Source organism: Saccopteryx leptura, chromosome 5 (genome assembly GCF_036850995.1).
Source record: "Saccopteryx leptura isolate mSacLep1 chromosome 5, mSacLep1_pri_phased_curated, whole genome shotgun sequence".
Classification (NCBI taxonomy): Eukaryota; Metazoa; Chordata; class Mammalia; order Chiroptera; family Emballonuridae; genus Saccopteryx; species Saccopteryx leptura.
This window is the reverse complement of record NC_089507.1, coordinates 66531767-66547611: the sequence shown is the minus strand read 5'-3', so window position 1 is coordinate 66547611 and position 15845 is coordinate 66531767. Positions and strand designations below refer to the sequence as shown.

At 37.5% G+C, this 15845-nt stretch overlaps 1 protein-coding gene and 1 pseudogene across 1 annotated transcript in view; one reads left to right on the top strand and one right to left on the bottom strand.

The window, feature by feature from the left end:
• Positions 1-8689, bottom strand: part of ARHGAP24 (Rho GTPase activating protein 24) — an 865538-nt gene extending 856849 nt beyond the window's left edge. Inside the window, exon 1 of the mRNA XM_066387190.1 lies at positions 8647-8689. The gene's annotated coding sequence lies outside the window, so the exon portion shown is untranslated. The remainder of the gene's footprint in view (positions 1-8646) is intronic.
• A 4202-nt stretch (positions 8690-12891) lies between these two features.
• Positions 12892-13015, top strand: LOC136407209 (U2 spliceosomal RNA; annotated as a pseudogene).
• The last annotated feature ends 2830 nt before the right edge of the window (positions 13016-15845 follow it).

Below are 15845 nucleotides of genomic sequence, written 5' to 3'. Positions count from 1 at the left end.
CAAGCCAGACATCCCACCAGAGCAGGAACCAACAGACCCCTCATTGTTACTGTTATGTGAACCACTAACTGTCAACTGTCTTGTTCCTGCCCATGTAAAAGTTTCAGCATATACACTTTTACCTTTTACCTAATTCCAGAGATTTTCCCACTTAGCTTTCTCCCGTCTCCCTAATCTAGCACCAATTTCATGTAACCCCCTTCCATCTTCCCTTTTGATTCTGATGTATAAAATAAATGGTGAAACTGCCATTTTCCAGAGCACTTTCTCAATCCATTGAGACTTTGCTTCCCGGCAATGGTTGACAGTTTGGCTCAAATAAACTCATAAAAATTTCTTACAGGTTTGGAAGTTTGTATTTTTACATTGACAGATATAAAACTAAAAGCAAAATATGAACAAACAAAAACTCATAGACAACAGTATGGTGGTTACCAGAAGGAAGGGGGTGGGGTAGTAAAGGGTCAAGAGGACCAACTATATGGTGATGGAAGATGATTTTTCTATGGGAGTGGGCACACAGTTCAATACACAGATCACATATTATACAAATGTACACTTGAAACTTACATAATTGTATTAACCAATGTTACCCCCATAAATTTAATTTTAAAAAAAAAAGAACCAAATTCTCTCTGGTCCCACTTGGCCATTCATTATGTTAGTGACTGTAGAGTCTAAGGCTTAGAGGTCACTTACCAAGGCCACTGCTTCTTTAACAGCGAGTGAAAAGAGATTTTAAAGTTTCTACCAAAATTCTTATGATAAGTGATCATGGACTCATGGACTTCAGATTACAATTCATTTGCCCAGAATAAAACAGCTAAAGCTTACCTCCATATGGTATTTTGCAAGTTCATCAAGCACTGTCACAACCATCACCTCATTTAACTTAATGTAATCATATCTCCCTGTACCAATCATACTATGAGTCATTTCCCTATTCATTCCGCTTTTCTTTTTCTTCTTCCATACGTGTTATTTGAAATATTTCCAACTTGTTTTTGGAAAACGAGATTAACCAAGCATTTTCAGAAATGTGTTACACTGAGCCTCTGAAGAGATCACTTCTGGCTAACATGTAAAGCACCTAGGGAAAACTTCAGCAGAATTGAAATTGGTGATGCATCAGTTCAGCCATTCAACTGTTGAGCTTCTCAATTACTTAGGGCACATAAGTCTTTTGTGTTTATTTGTTTAGTTTGGGTTTTTCAGTCCAAAGAGTGGAACTGGTTTCACATACAGGCTGTCAAAGGAGGCCACAGGGGGAAAATCCAATCAAGTTCTGTTAAGTGGGGATAGAAATTTCTCCACTCCTAGGCTTTCTGTGAGGAAAGATTTGTCGTAAATACCTACAGCTTTTTATGCATGAAGATGGCGTTATTACCTGATTGGTGAGTTTCATAAAAAACTGGACATAAGAAAACCAGCTCCTACAACCCACACCTATCTTGTGATCCAGCTAACTACAGAGTGTAAGCATTCAGTTCTGTTATTCCAAAACCCATGGTTTAGAGGGAAGACATTGCCTCCATACAACGTTTGGAAGTTCAATTCAAGGAAATGTTAAGAAATGATGTCTTAAGCCAAGAATATGGAGAAAGAGATACTGTGTACAATTTAGAGAATGTGAATAACATTGAATCTTAAAGCATTGCATGAGGTCAGGTTTTGATGATTTGTAGGAGCTTATATCACACCCTGGTCTCCACAATTGTGTGGTATGCTTAAAATCAATGCAGCTTAGTAGCAGCTTTAGAACTTGGACTTTAAATGACTAGGTCACCATAGGATTTTGCATTTGGTGGGGAGCTGCAGTTTATGGTGGCTTGTGGACACAAGTGTATGGCTATTTTTATACAGTGAGAGGCTGTTTTTATACAAGCAAGGCTTCCCAGGCCTGAAATAAAATCACATGGGCCACAGAGACCAGAAGCTGGCTGCAACAGTATGACCTTGACCTACCTATTGTGTGTAAACAATAGGTGAAACAATTTTTGTTGATTTTACTGTTTCTCAGTCATGTATGTAGACATTGTCTTTAAGTGTACAAGTGTCTAAATGCTGTAAATGTTTTCAGAACACACAAGTGTGAGACCCTAACTTTAATTTGGGGGGGCCAGACATTTTCTTAAAAAACACAGGAAGATATTTGTTTTCACTAGCTTCAAGAAATAACAATGTCTGTGTGAGTTCAGAAATCTGCCAAAGAAGTTTCTCAAGATGGATGAAGTGGAGAAACTTTCTCTAGGCTAATGAGTTCTTGGAGCTGAGCAATTTCATAGTAAGAGCAGTGGAACCACCCACTGTGACACAGGAGAGTGTGGGACTTCCCACTAGAAAGAATCCCTACTAAATCATCATATGGATGCCCCCAAACAGAAGGCCCCAAAGCATTCCAAATAAGAATACAGACATCCTTGTAAATTCCTCAGCTAGCCTGGCATGTCTCAAATATCCCTTTCTAGAATGGATCATTTCACAGATTTTTCTCCCAAGATCTGGTAATTCCCTACAGTTTAAAGCTGTGGTAGTCAACCTGGTCCCTACTGCCCACTAGTGGACGTTCCAGCTTTCATGGTGGGCGGTAGCAGAGCAACCAAAGTATAAATAAAAAGATAGATTTAACTATAGTAAGTTGTTTTATAAAGATTTATTCTGCCAAACTTAGCGAAAATCTGACATAAAGTACTTGGTAAGTAATTATTATTATATGCTTTAACTTGCTGTAACTCTGCTTTATACATTTTATAAAGTAAAGTTACTTCCCTACTTTATAAATCACCATTACTGTGGAACCGGTGGGTGGTTAGAAAATTTTACTACTAACAGAGATACGAAAGTGGGCAGTAGGTATAAAAAGGTTGGCTATCCTTGGCTAAAGTAATATATGTCCTAGGTGATGTCTGCCAATTTAATCCAAGTCCCCAAGTCATCGATCCTAAAAAGCAGGCATAGATGGAGTAGCATCCTGATCGGACTAAAATCAAGACTGTCCAGCCTGCCATCAGCTCTCACTGAGAACTTCTAGAATTTTTAACGTCACTAAACACTAAGTTTAAAGAACACAGTTCTTCCTGGAAAACCTACTCTCAGGACTAGGGATCAATTTTTTTTCTAAATTTGTAAGTAAGCCCGGTACTGCAATAATCTTGTGAACTTCTTCTTTACAAATTAAGTACACCTTAAATTTAAAAAATAATTTTTTTAAAAAAGGCTTGACCTATGGTGGCACAGTGAATAAAGTATTAAGCTAGAATGCTGAGGTCCCCAGTTTGAAACCCTAGGCTTGCTTGGTCAAGGCACATATGGGAGTTGATGCTTCCTGCTCCTCCCCCCCCCCTTCTCTCTTGCTCTCCTCTCTAAAATAAATAAAGTCTTTAAGAAAAAAGATTTAGCCCTGGCCAGTTGGCTCAGTGATAGAGCATCAGCCCAGCATGTGGAAGACCTGGGTTTGATTCCCAGCCAGGGCATAAGTGCCCATCTGCTTCTCCACTTTTCCCCCTCTCCTTTCTCTCTCTCTCTTTCCCTCCTGCAGCCAAGGTCCATTGGAGCAAAGTTGGCCCAGGTGCTGAGGATGGCTCCATGGCCTCCACCTCAGGCACTAGAATGGCTCTGACTCCAGTGGAGCAACAGCCCAGAGGGGCCAAGCATTGCCCCCTAGTGGGCATGCCGGGTGGATCCTAATGGGGTGCATGCAGGAGTCTGTCTGTCTGCCTCCTCCCTCCCTCCCCCTGCTTCTCATTTCGGAAAAATACCAAAAAATAAAATGAAATAAAGAAAAAATAAAGAAAGAAAAAAGATTTAAACAATTAAGTATATCAAAAACTTGGCAATTGAATGAATGCAATTTCTGAGATTGTGAAGGACCTACACCACTTCATGAGAAATAACCCAGGCTGCAGCTGCCGAAGGAAACTCACCCTTCTCCAGCCATCGAGACTCCCTGCTGAGGCCCATCAGAATAGAAAATTGGCATAGAGGGGTTTTTTTTTTTCACTGATATATTTGAAATCACAAACATAAAATAATTTGATTCTGGGTGTTAATACATTTGACATGTAAAATTCAAGAAAGTTTAAATTTGTACTTTTTTTATAAAGGAATTTAATAATGGGCAGAGGTTTATATTTAAATTTAAGACATTTAGTTTTTTGGTATGTTCTTATTAGAATAGCTCCATGTGGTCATTTGATATCATTGTAAAACCTCTAATAAGCTTAGACAATGTAGCTGGATAGTAACTTGACTTGGAAACGGAAAGGAATGAACATCCTCAGCCTTAGCACAGACTGAACCTTTGGGTCCTTCGAGGGAAATAAGGTGTCTTTCTAACCTGTGTTCTTGGCAGATTCACAGAAAGTCAGCGACTGGTGGTGAGACCACAGCTTCGGGATGGGAGCAGGGGGAGCAGGCCACCTTGATAGACTGCTGATTTTCTCTTTTGGGACAACAGCATCGATCTTACTTCCCACAGGCTTGATGGTTAAGTTCCATGAAGAAAACAAACCCCTGAAGAATATTTTGAGGTGTAGGGAATAAGGACAGTCTTTCCTCCCCTCTGGTCTCTGTAGTGGTTTTTTTTTTTTTAAGGTTTCTCACCCAGAAGGTTAGTCAGTTAGGGTGCATTTGGGAGAATAACTAGGTAGGCATCGCCCAGACACTTTTTCTCCCTCCCCAGGAAGCCGGGGCCCTGAGAGAGTACACACTCTTTAGGTAAGACAAGGGCAGGATACGCTGAGGTGCCTATCTCCAGCTGAGTCAGGAGTTTGGTAGCATTGGGCAAATGAGTTTGTAAAACTTGTCATTTTTTAGTTTGCTCACTTTTAGTGTTAAAAATGGCACTGGGCAGCGCCAGGTATGTGATCTGTGAAATTACACATTACCTTCCTGCTTGGGACGGGCCATTGTCTTGTTAATGTGTGCTGGAGGAGATGGAAGCCAGGTTTGCAGAGTTTTGTGCAGAGAGAAGGAGAGAGAAGATGGGGACAGAAGTGAGGGGCTTTTGCGAGCTCTGCCGAGACTGGTGAGGCCTTTGATTCTAGGAGAAACTGGAGAAGATTCTCCTGATTGTGGAACTGAAGAATGTGTCAGGGCTTTGTGATCTCTGAATGACTGAAGAGGGAAGTGTTTTCCCTGTGTGTTTGCTCACTGGCTGGTGCAAGACTTGAATAAAGGAATGGCCCACCATTTTTTGGCTCCACTGTTTCTTTACCGTCTGTCCGAATCTAATGGGAACCTGCATGTGCATGGCCACTACGACTATGGCTGCGGCCCTTGGCCTTACAGGTAATAAGATGCTACTTTTGTCCTTTCCCCAAGTCACATTCTACAATATTAATTTTACCAATTATAATGGCTAACAGTAAAAAAAAAAAAAGGATAAAGTTTTTATTTGTATCTCTTTGATTTCTATCTAGTCCATACACATAGGTAAGATTGAAGTATACATATAATATGCATGTATGTTATTTATTAAAGCATAGAAACCAAGGTTGTCACTTTTGGGGGACTTGTTTAAGGATGCACAAGGCAGAAGAAGAAGACTCCCTCACAATAGTCCATTCAGAACAGTAATAAGGGTAAGCCTACATCCAGGGTTTGGGAACCATGGAATCTTACCAAAGGATGCTGCTGAAAACCCTGCTCCCCTCAAGACTCCGAGTGAGATAATTTGAGAAAAAAAAAATAGAAGTTCCAGGTACAGTAGTTCCCGTTTCACATCCCCTTAGGTTTTGTATCTGTAAAGAATATTTCATGGAATTATTTGAGTATCTAAGCTTAAGAGGCCAAGAATACAAAGTGTCTTAAAACAGGAGATGGGTCATAAAAAAAGTTATGAAGAAACCAAAAGTACAGTGTAGGGTGCTGGCAATTACACTATGAATCACGTAAGAAGATGAGTGAACTTTTTCTACCTCCCTCATCTTCATACCTTTAGCAATGGCTGTCTGGCTGAAACACTCCGCATGGTTATTTGCAAGATAGCCCTGTATAGACTGAGAAGTTGGAATGCTGAAGAAAATCAAGGAGTGAGAAAACAAGCAGGGTATTTTCATAATACAGTGTGTCCGTAAAGTCATGGTGCACTTTTGACCGGTCACAGGAAAGCAACAAAAGACGATAGAAATGTGAAATCTACACCAAATAAAAGGAAAACTCTCCCAGTTTCATACCTATTCAGCGCAGTTCGATGTGGGCTCATGCATAGATTTTTTTAGGGCTCCTTAGGTAGCTATCCCGTATAGCCTCTACAGACTCGTCACTGACTGATGGCCTACCAGAACGGGGTTTCTCCACCAAACTGCCAGTTTCCGTCAACTGCTTATCCCAACAAGTAATGCTATTCCTATGTGGTGGCGCTTTGTTATAAACGCGCCAATATTCACATTGCACTTTGCTCACCGATTCAAATTTAGCGAGCCACAGAACACACTGAACTTTCCTCTGTACCGTCCACATCTTGACTGGCATGGCAGTGGGCTGCTCCGCTGTATACACGGTGTTATGTCACCATCTGTGCATGCGCACATGCTGCCACATCATTCTACAGAAACTGGGAGGGTTTTCCTTTTATTTGGTGCAGATTTCACATTTCTATCGTCTTTTATTGCTTTCCTGTGACCAGTCAAAAGTGCACCATGACTTTACGGACACACTGTAGTGTTCAGTTAGTCTAGTAAAGGCCATTTTGATGACCACACTGTCACAGATCATGGCAACACTTCCATTGGCCTCTATAGTTTTAGGGCCTTTTTTTTATATGTCACTCCCAACAAATCTCCAGTGAAAAACAAATGGACGCTATTTCTTTTTTTTTTTTACAAAGAACAACCAAACACAATCAAAACTAATGTTTGGGCATGTCTCTGCTTTATTCAAGGTAAAAACCATTAGCCACAGTTATGAGGGGTAAATCAGAACTTGAGGGCTTAACACCCTCATCTTTCTTCTAATTTAATATTATTTTCTGTAATCCATGTGTTGACAGAGCTGGCAAATTGAAACAGAGGCATTTTTCTCAGTACAAACGCCACCCAGACTTGATAATTCCCTTTCTGGTCATCTAGAAAAGGATAAATTCACTTCCTTATTCCCATAACATGGACAATGAGGTAACCCCACCTCATTTCATTTCTATACTCAAATGAACTTCAGGTAAAAGAAAGACATGATCTACATTAATGAAAAACATAGATGAAAAAAACATATTTACATATTTTAATGTCATCCAAGTATTGCCAGTCTCAAATTCTTTGCACAGGATTTGAAGGGTAGAATTGAAAACATCTCAACAGTGAATAGTAGCCAGAGCCCCCAAATTCCCCTCCCCACACACCATCACCAAAAACCACCTAACTCACAGAAACCGATCCAAACATAAAACAAGCTAAAGACGCTGTATTAACACTAAAAATGAAAGTAGGGTAAGTCTGAGCTCCAAACTCATGTGACATTTTAAAGTTGTAACCAATAGTGAGTGGGGGCATAAACAGACAATACGATGTGCAGAGATGTGTTATGGAGTCATGCACCTGAAACCTGTATAATTTTGTTAACCAGCGTCACCCCAATAAATTCAATTAAATAAAAAAGAGCGGTATGCGACGTACACACACACACACACACAACACCATGAACCAGTACATTATATTTAATCATTAAAATCCAATCCAGACTTCTTTATAGCTATGAGGAGTTCAGAAGACTTGATAAGCAAAACTCTTCCAGATAATTCTGTTTGAAACTTTTGAGTTGTTCCTTTCACTTACACAAGTCAAATAAAAAAAAACCTTTTCTCACCCATATTTCAGAAGTAATATGTAGTATGAAAAAAATCCCTCAGAAAGCTAATTTCTCTATCAAGGATCAAAATTGTATATATACACTGAGAACTCACAGTTTTTGTGTAGTTCACTTCTATTGGAGAATTAGGGTTCTTTTAGATCTCCCCATTTATTTCTTCCTCCTATCCAACTATTGACAATCTTCTTCTATCTCTCTATCATTACCCCATGGCCAGCTGAAAAGACAATAGCTTATCTGCAGAAATCTTTTGACTAAACCCATGCTGACTGTGTTTTGTCCTTAGATAATTGTTTCTGCAAAGATGCACTTGCCACTTAATATGAACTATAGGCTAAAGGCTATTATTTATAATTGAGTCTGACACTTCATACAACCTCTCACCGACATAACCAATACTTTAAACCCACAGTAACAAAACTGAAGGTCACACACTTAGTTTAGCTGCACCTTACCTACCTGAATATATTTATAACCTTTGAATCACTAAAGTATTATTTTTCAGAGTGCAAAAATAATATCTTCATTTTCACCAATCCTTATAATAAAAACTACCAAAGACAGAAGAGAATCGCTATACCCAATTAGAGGAACAGATATCTAGTCAAAATAAAATACACATACATGCTGAAGCCAGCGTATCTCTCATAAGAAAGTCATAGATACTCACAATTGTGTTTGGTAAGAAATAGTCACAGCTTTTTAAAACAGAATTAATAAAAACCTTAACTTAAAAGAAGGACTATGGTTTTTTTTTAGTCAACTTTTTTGGCTTACCTAAACTATTGCTATTTACTCTGACATAAACGATAAATGAATACATTGTATCCAGATACTCACAGCAGAGAGCTCAGTTCTGGCCCCTAACAATCAGACGTTGCCGCTGCAGACTGAAGGCTACTGTTGGGAGGTGCTTTATTTTGCTAACAAAGTAGCACCCTCTAGTGGTTTTTCAAAGTTATTAAGAGGTACACGCCAAGCATGTGACATAATTTGTTTACTATCCAATTACGCAATGTCAGAGCACTCAGGTGAGAACAAAAGCTTGCATTGGGCATTACAGGAAGCATACTGCAATCTCACTGTGTTTTCTCTAGGGATGATGACTTCTAGAGGAAAAAAATGTTTAAACATCATTTCTATTTCACATCTATAGTATGTCTCAAACATATATCCTCCCTGATAATAGTTTATTATTCTATTATTATTGCTGTTATTGTTACTAGTATCATCATTAGTATTAATATTAATAGAAAATTGCCATTTACTGAAGATTTACTATATACCAACAAATATATTTATTGTTTTACACGTTGTGCCTCATTTAAAACTCACTACAAATATATAACCTAGATTTATCCTCATCCTGTAATATAGATGAAATAATTGAGGTCAGATATGTAATATAAGTCACCCAAGGCAACTACACAAAAAATGTAAGTAAAAACTGAGATTCAAACCCATTGTCATACTCCTACAATCTTAATTTGATTAGCAGAAATTGTCAGTAGCTTTCACATGTATCCAGCCTCATAAAATTGTAAATACAAAGGAATTATTCAATAACAATGAAAATAAAATTGCAATTTTATGTAAATTCTTTTAAGGTTATGTTAGAAATTTTTCATGTAAATAAAAACCAAACACCAGTTTTTGGATGGCAAAGCAATAGTCCCTAGAAAGCCAATTTAGTTCTTCATATTTTGCCATATGTCTTGCATGACTTGCTCAGTCATAATACTTTATAAAATTTAAAGAGGTATATATATTCACTTAGGCATTCAACAAAACATTTAGTAAATGCCTTCAGCATTATCTCTCTCTAGTTCTGATAGTCAATGAACCAAGATTTTTTTACATTAAGTCAATGGCTGTGTGCATATAAAGAATTATCAGGCAAGAAAGACCCCTGAACTAAGTATTTTTATAAGGCTGCAAGATCTATATATTCCACCATAAATTTTGAGTGTCTGATCCCCAGTGGATAAAACATTTTTTTATATTTACCAGTACTTAAATCTTGAAGGAACCTAGAAAAACGAACACGAAAGAATGTTCACTAAGCATCTACTGAGTTCTTGTTAATAGTAATGCCCTTCACATATATCACTTTGGCAGTCTTCAAACCTGTTCCACTTTCTTCTCAAGCATAATTGCTTCATTTCCATTTCCAGTCTACTTTGTACTTGGATGTAACCACGCAGCTGGATTTCAAACTTTGAAATGTGAGCAGAAGCAATGTATACCACTCTATGCCTCGCCAATGAAAACCTCCCTCCTAAGATCCTCCATGTCCCTTTGCCTTTCTGAATGACTGACTGGAATGGAAATAGTTCTCAAGTAACCCTGGACACCATGTATTGCATATAGCAGAGGCACAAGATTTAAGGAAGGAGACTAGATCCCCAAATTATTGCCTGAAGAAAAAATATCCGATGATCAGGATCATCCATTTTCCAGTTTATGGGAGTAAAAAAATCAACTATAAGTTTTGCGTAATTATGAAGATTTGCATTTGATTGCTGGTTATAGCATTAAGCATTAAATTAATGTAGTTATTAACTCTTCACAGCAAAGTTAGTAAGATGAATGGATTTATTTCCATTTTACAGATGAAAAGGCTGAGGTTCAGATAGTTTAATAACTAGCCCAATTATTCTCAAATAATAAAACCCAAACTGAGGTTAAACCCATATATGTTTAATTCCAAAACATATGTCCTTTCCTCTATGTTGCACTAATAGTTCATCTGCTTAACAGTATGAAGCTATCATATTCCAGGTATTAGTCAGCGTAGGTATATGCTGCAGTGGCAATTGACCATGAAAACCTGAGTTGAATTTCTTCCTCCCGGAACCCGGGCTGAGGGAACAGTCTATTTTGATCTCATAACAAAGGAAAAAGAATAATGATAAAAGTACATAATGGTTCTTAAATGTTACTTCCAATCACATTCCATTGGGTCAGCAAGTCACCTGACCAAATCTGATATCAATAGGATCGGGAAGTATAACCCTCAAACAGAAAAATGGGAAAAGTAATTGAGAAAAAGAATACATTCGACCATGCCATTATTTTTGGAAACTAAAAGTTAAGAGAATGGTACAAGAAATTTATAACAAACCTAAGAGAAAATAAATTATAACTAAATTATTAAAAAAGATAAAAAGAAGCAAAATAACAATATGATGATATACTGACCTTCAGCACCACCCCCCAAAAATGTAATAAAGCTAAAAATTAAATTGAACGATAAAGCCTGAGTCTAACTTGCACACTTGAACGGAAATTAAATTTCTGAATCATTTCAATGGGCATTTAAAACACATACATGTAGATATAAACTATAGATTGTAGAATAACTTATGTCAACAGAGAACATATTACAGCGTGCACAAATCAAGCAAGCCAAAGATGTGTTTGCCAAGTAATAAAGGTGGGAAAGAAATAGGAGTGAGGGTGCAGAAAATGAGAATAAAGCTGTATAATTTTGCTTATAAAGCCATAGACAGAAAAGTCATGGTTCAGTTCTGGCTGGCAGGTGACATTTCCTACTCATTTCATTATTCCTGAAGTCTTACCTATATTTTAAAGGAAATTGCTTTATAAAATATGCTCAATCTGTCTTGTTATTAGTGTCTTATTAGTGGATTTAATCAGAGACATTGATCCAAATTTTTCATCTCAAATATTTTATCCAATTTGCAGTCAATGATGGCCAAACACAGAAGAGGCATTATCTAACTCTGATTTACTCACCTCCATTGCTTTATGAAACAAATTAGTCTGAACAACCCCTTTCTGACAACTATCTTTTCTGAAATCATCCTGCATATCCTAGTCTCATTGAATATCTAATAAATGGATGAGTGAATGAATAAAATGAAAAGGCTACATTTTGCAGCATGATTTTATGACATTTCATACTTGGAAAGTTCTACTGTAAGACTCAGTATTATACCATTCTCTGGAACCCCGTAGAGAAAACCAAGATGACACATATACAGCGAAAATAACAGTGCACCAGAACTAAACATCAACTTCTGCCGAGTGGAGAGAAATAAGAAGTAAATCAACAATAGAACAGACAAAATAGTCAACTTTATCAATCACTTGCAGAACACCTATGAATTAAGTGCAGTTATATTTTTAATGTCGGTATTCATCATTACACTGAAGTTCTATGAGACAAACCCACTTCTGTTTTAGATGCTGTATCCTTAAAACAGCACAGCAATGACAACAAAAAGAGCTCAGTCAGTGCTGATCAGGATCAATAAATATAAAATGGTTCTACAATTAATGATTTCACATAAATTATCTTTGTTAATCTTTAGAACATCCCTGGAGTTGGGCTTATTGATCTCAATTTTACTAATGAGGTAAGATGAGTTGCCCAAGTTCTTATAAATATTCATCAAAGTGAAAAAAAATTAGTAGGTAAATACATAATTTATTCTGCCAGAAATAAGTGCTTGAGAATTCTGTGAAAGTAGTTTTGCCAGATTGGTTAAGTTGAAGGGCAGGATAAAGTACAAAAAATAAGAAACTTTTTTACATAAAATGAAACCAGCTATTCAGTGCATTTTTCCAAGATGAACACCATAAACTGACCAATAGAATAAGCAGCAATTGGGAATACAAATTATTCATCAGAATTAAGAGTGTGTGTATGAATAAAGGCAGCAAACAGAGGTCCAGATAAAGCCATTAATGATGAGAACAAGAGTCAAGTTCTTTGTAGGAATATAAATTTTATAATTAAAAATATTTTGTTAGCCTACAGATGAATTGTATACATCAGAAACATCACATGTAAAACAACTTCAATATACCTGCAATGGCAGGATGAGGGTTCATAGTTCCCATGTGTCTAGATCTCTGGTTTTCCCTTGTGTTATGTCACTTCTCTGGTGTGTGTGTACCTTCTCATGATATATTAGTCAGGATAATGGCTTAAAAATTGCCTCAAAATGATAACAAAATTATAAAATGAAAAAAAGAATGAAAGAAAAGAAAAAAAAGTCAAATATTTGCCTTGCCTTTGCTATATAAACTGTTCCAGATTATCAAAATAATTCATTCATCGCTTCTCGGCCTTTTGGCTAAGATCAAGTGTAGTATCAAAATAATTCATAAAAGAATGTTCTTTATGGATAAAGTCTAGCTACTACATCAATAGAATGATAGAATTAGAGCGTAACCTTTTTACAACCCTAATGAAATAATGAACCTAGGCAGTAATCAATGGCTTCTGAAACCATTAGATGAAGAACATTTGGGGTTACAATGAATAAATCAGCTAACAATATCTGAACTTGTCACAGAAACAATGACTACATGGAGACCACATGGCGTGCACTGAGAGACCTTGGAGAGACCACTTCACAATCCCCCTGTGAGACAGCCCTGATCCCCAGTCCTCACAGGTATTTTTTGACACACACAAATAGAAGCAGGGACAAGAATGAGGAAGTCAGGAAGCAGAGAAGAGAATGAGAAAGTCAGGAAGGGGGACTTCTTTAGAGAAGATAAAAGGGCAAGGGAGTAACTCAAATGTCCCCACCTATTGATTAATCAGAATTGCTAATTCTATTCCAGTCGTGCTGCATTGAGCACAGGACTGCCTTCAGTACTTTTGTCAGTAAAGCCACTGTGGCCTTTGCCTCAGGGCACTGAACTCTGTCCCCATTCTACGTTTCTATTCAGGGACTCTACATGATTCACTGATCAATTATCACAAAAAGAGATAACCAGACATCATGAGCCTTCTGCAGTGACTCAAAGAAAAATACATAGTACCACTCACTAATGTGCTCTTGTCACAAAAACAAACATGAATCTGATCAAGCCTCTAAACCTAACTGTGTTTTCACTGAAAATCCAGGGATGAGAAGAACATGGCAAGTGACACCTCCTGGAACACAATCAGCAACAACCAGGATATAGAAAATTCTAAAAACACTTGACCTGTTTTCTCCAAGTAAATGGCAAGGGAAAAAAATAAATGGGAAGAAAGAACAGTTATTAAAGAGAGTATTGTGCTCTGTAGGCATATTAAGAGATATATCAAACAATGTGGATTTGTTTGGGGCCTAATTCAATTAATACCAATAATAAAATGATATTTATGATATAATCAGAGAAATTTGGATACCAAAACGATATTTAATGGTATTAAAAAATGATTGTTGCCTGACCAGGCAGTGGCGCAGTGGATAGAGAATTGGACTGGGATGTGGAAGACCCAGGTTCAAGACCCTGAGGTCTCCAGCTTGAGCACGGGCTCATCTGGTTTGCGCAAAGCTCACCAGCTTGGACCCAAGGTCGCTGGCCTGAGCAAGGGGTTACTCGGTCTGCCATAGCCCCACGGTCAAGGCATATATGAGAAAGCAATCAATGAACAACTAAGGTGTTGCAATGAAAAACTAATGATTGATGCTTCTCATCTCTCCATTCCTGTCTGTCTGTCCCTGTCTATCCCTCACTCTGACTCTCTCTCTGTCTCTGTAAAAAAATAAAAGAAAAGAAAAGAAAAGAAAAAGAAAAAAGTAATGACAGAAAACTTCTTTAACCTGGTGAAGGAAATAGAAATACAAATCCAGGAAATGCAAAGAGTCTCAAATAAGAACCCAAAAGGCCCACACCAAGATACATCATAATTAAAATACCAAAGGTTAAAAACAAAGAGAGAATCTTAAAAGCAGAGAAAAGCAGTTTCCTACAAGAGAGCTTCCATAAGACTGTCAGCTGATTTCTTAACAGAAACAGTGCAGGCCAAAAGGGATTGGCAAGAAATAGTCAAATAACAAAAAGCAAGAACTTACAACCAAGATTTCTCTACCCAGCAAAGCTTTCATTTAGAATTGAAGCACTCTTTAGAGCTTCCCCAACAAGAAAAAGCTAAAGAAGTTCATCACTACCAAACCAGTATTATATGAAATAAAGGATCTGAATAAAAAGAAGAAGGAGAAGGAAAATAAGTCAAAAAATATGAATAATAAAATTGCAATAAATACACATCTATCAATAATTGAGTCTAAAAATAAATAAGTAAACAAACAAGCAAAACGGAAACAGACTCATAGATACAGAGAACATTTTAATGTTTACCAGATGGGAGAGGGGTTGAGAAGATGAGAAGAAAAGATAAAGAGATTAAGAAGTACAAACTGTTGGCCCTGGCCAGTTGGCGCAGTGAATAGAGCATCAGCCAGGTAAGCAAATGTTCCACATTCTATTCCCAGTCAGGGCAAACATGAGAAGTGACCATCTGCTTCTCTTACACTCCCTCTCCTCCCCCTCTCCTTCTCTTCCTCTCCACAGCCAGTGGCTCTATTGGTCCGAGCATCTGCCTCAGGTGCTGAGGATAGCTCAGTTGATTCGAGCATTGGCATCAGACAGGGGTTGCAAGATGAATCCTGGTCAGGTTCATGCAGGTGTCTGTCTCTCCATCTCCCCTTCTCTCACTTAAAAAAAAAATACAAACTGTTTGTTACAGAATAGTCATGGAGATGTACAGTATAGCATAGAGAAAATAGTGAATAATATTCTAATAACTATGTATGGTATCAGAGGAATATGAGATTTATCAGGATGATCACTTAGTACAGTGGTGCCCAACCTTTTTTGGGCCATGGACCGGTTTAATGTCAGAAAATATTTTCACAAACCGGCCTTTAGGGTGGGACGGATAAATGTATCACGTGACCGAGACAAGCGTCAAGAGTGAGTCTTAGACGGATGTAACAGAGGGAATCTGGTCATTTTTTTTTTTAAATAAAACATCGTTCAGACTTAAATATAAATAAAACAGAAATAATGTAAGTTATTTATTCTTTCTCTGCAGACTGGTACCAAATGGCCCACGGACCAGTACTGGTCTGCGGCCCAAGGGTTGGGGACCACTGACTTAATAAGTTCTATAATATCTAATCACTGGATGTACATCTGAAAGTAATATAATATTGTATGTCAATTATATTTAAAAATAAAAAATGATTTAAAAAAGAAATGATCATTTGGGGAGGTGTAATTCT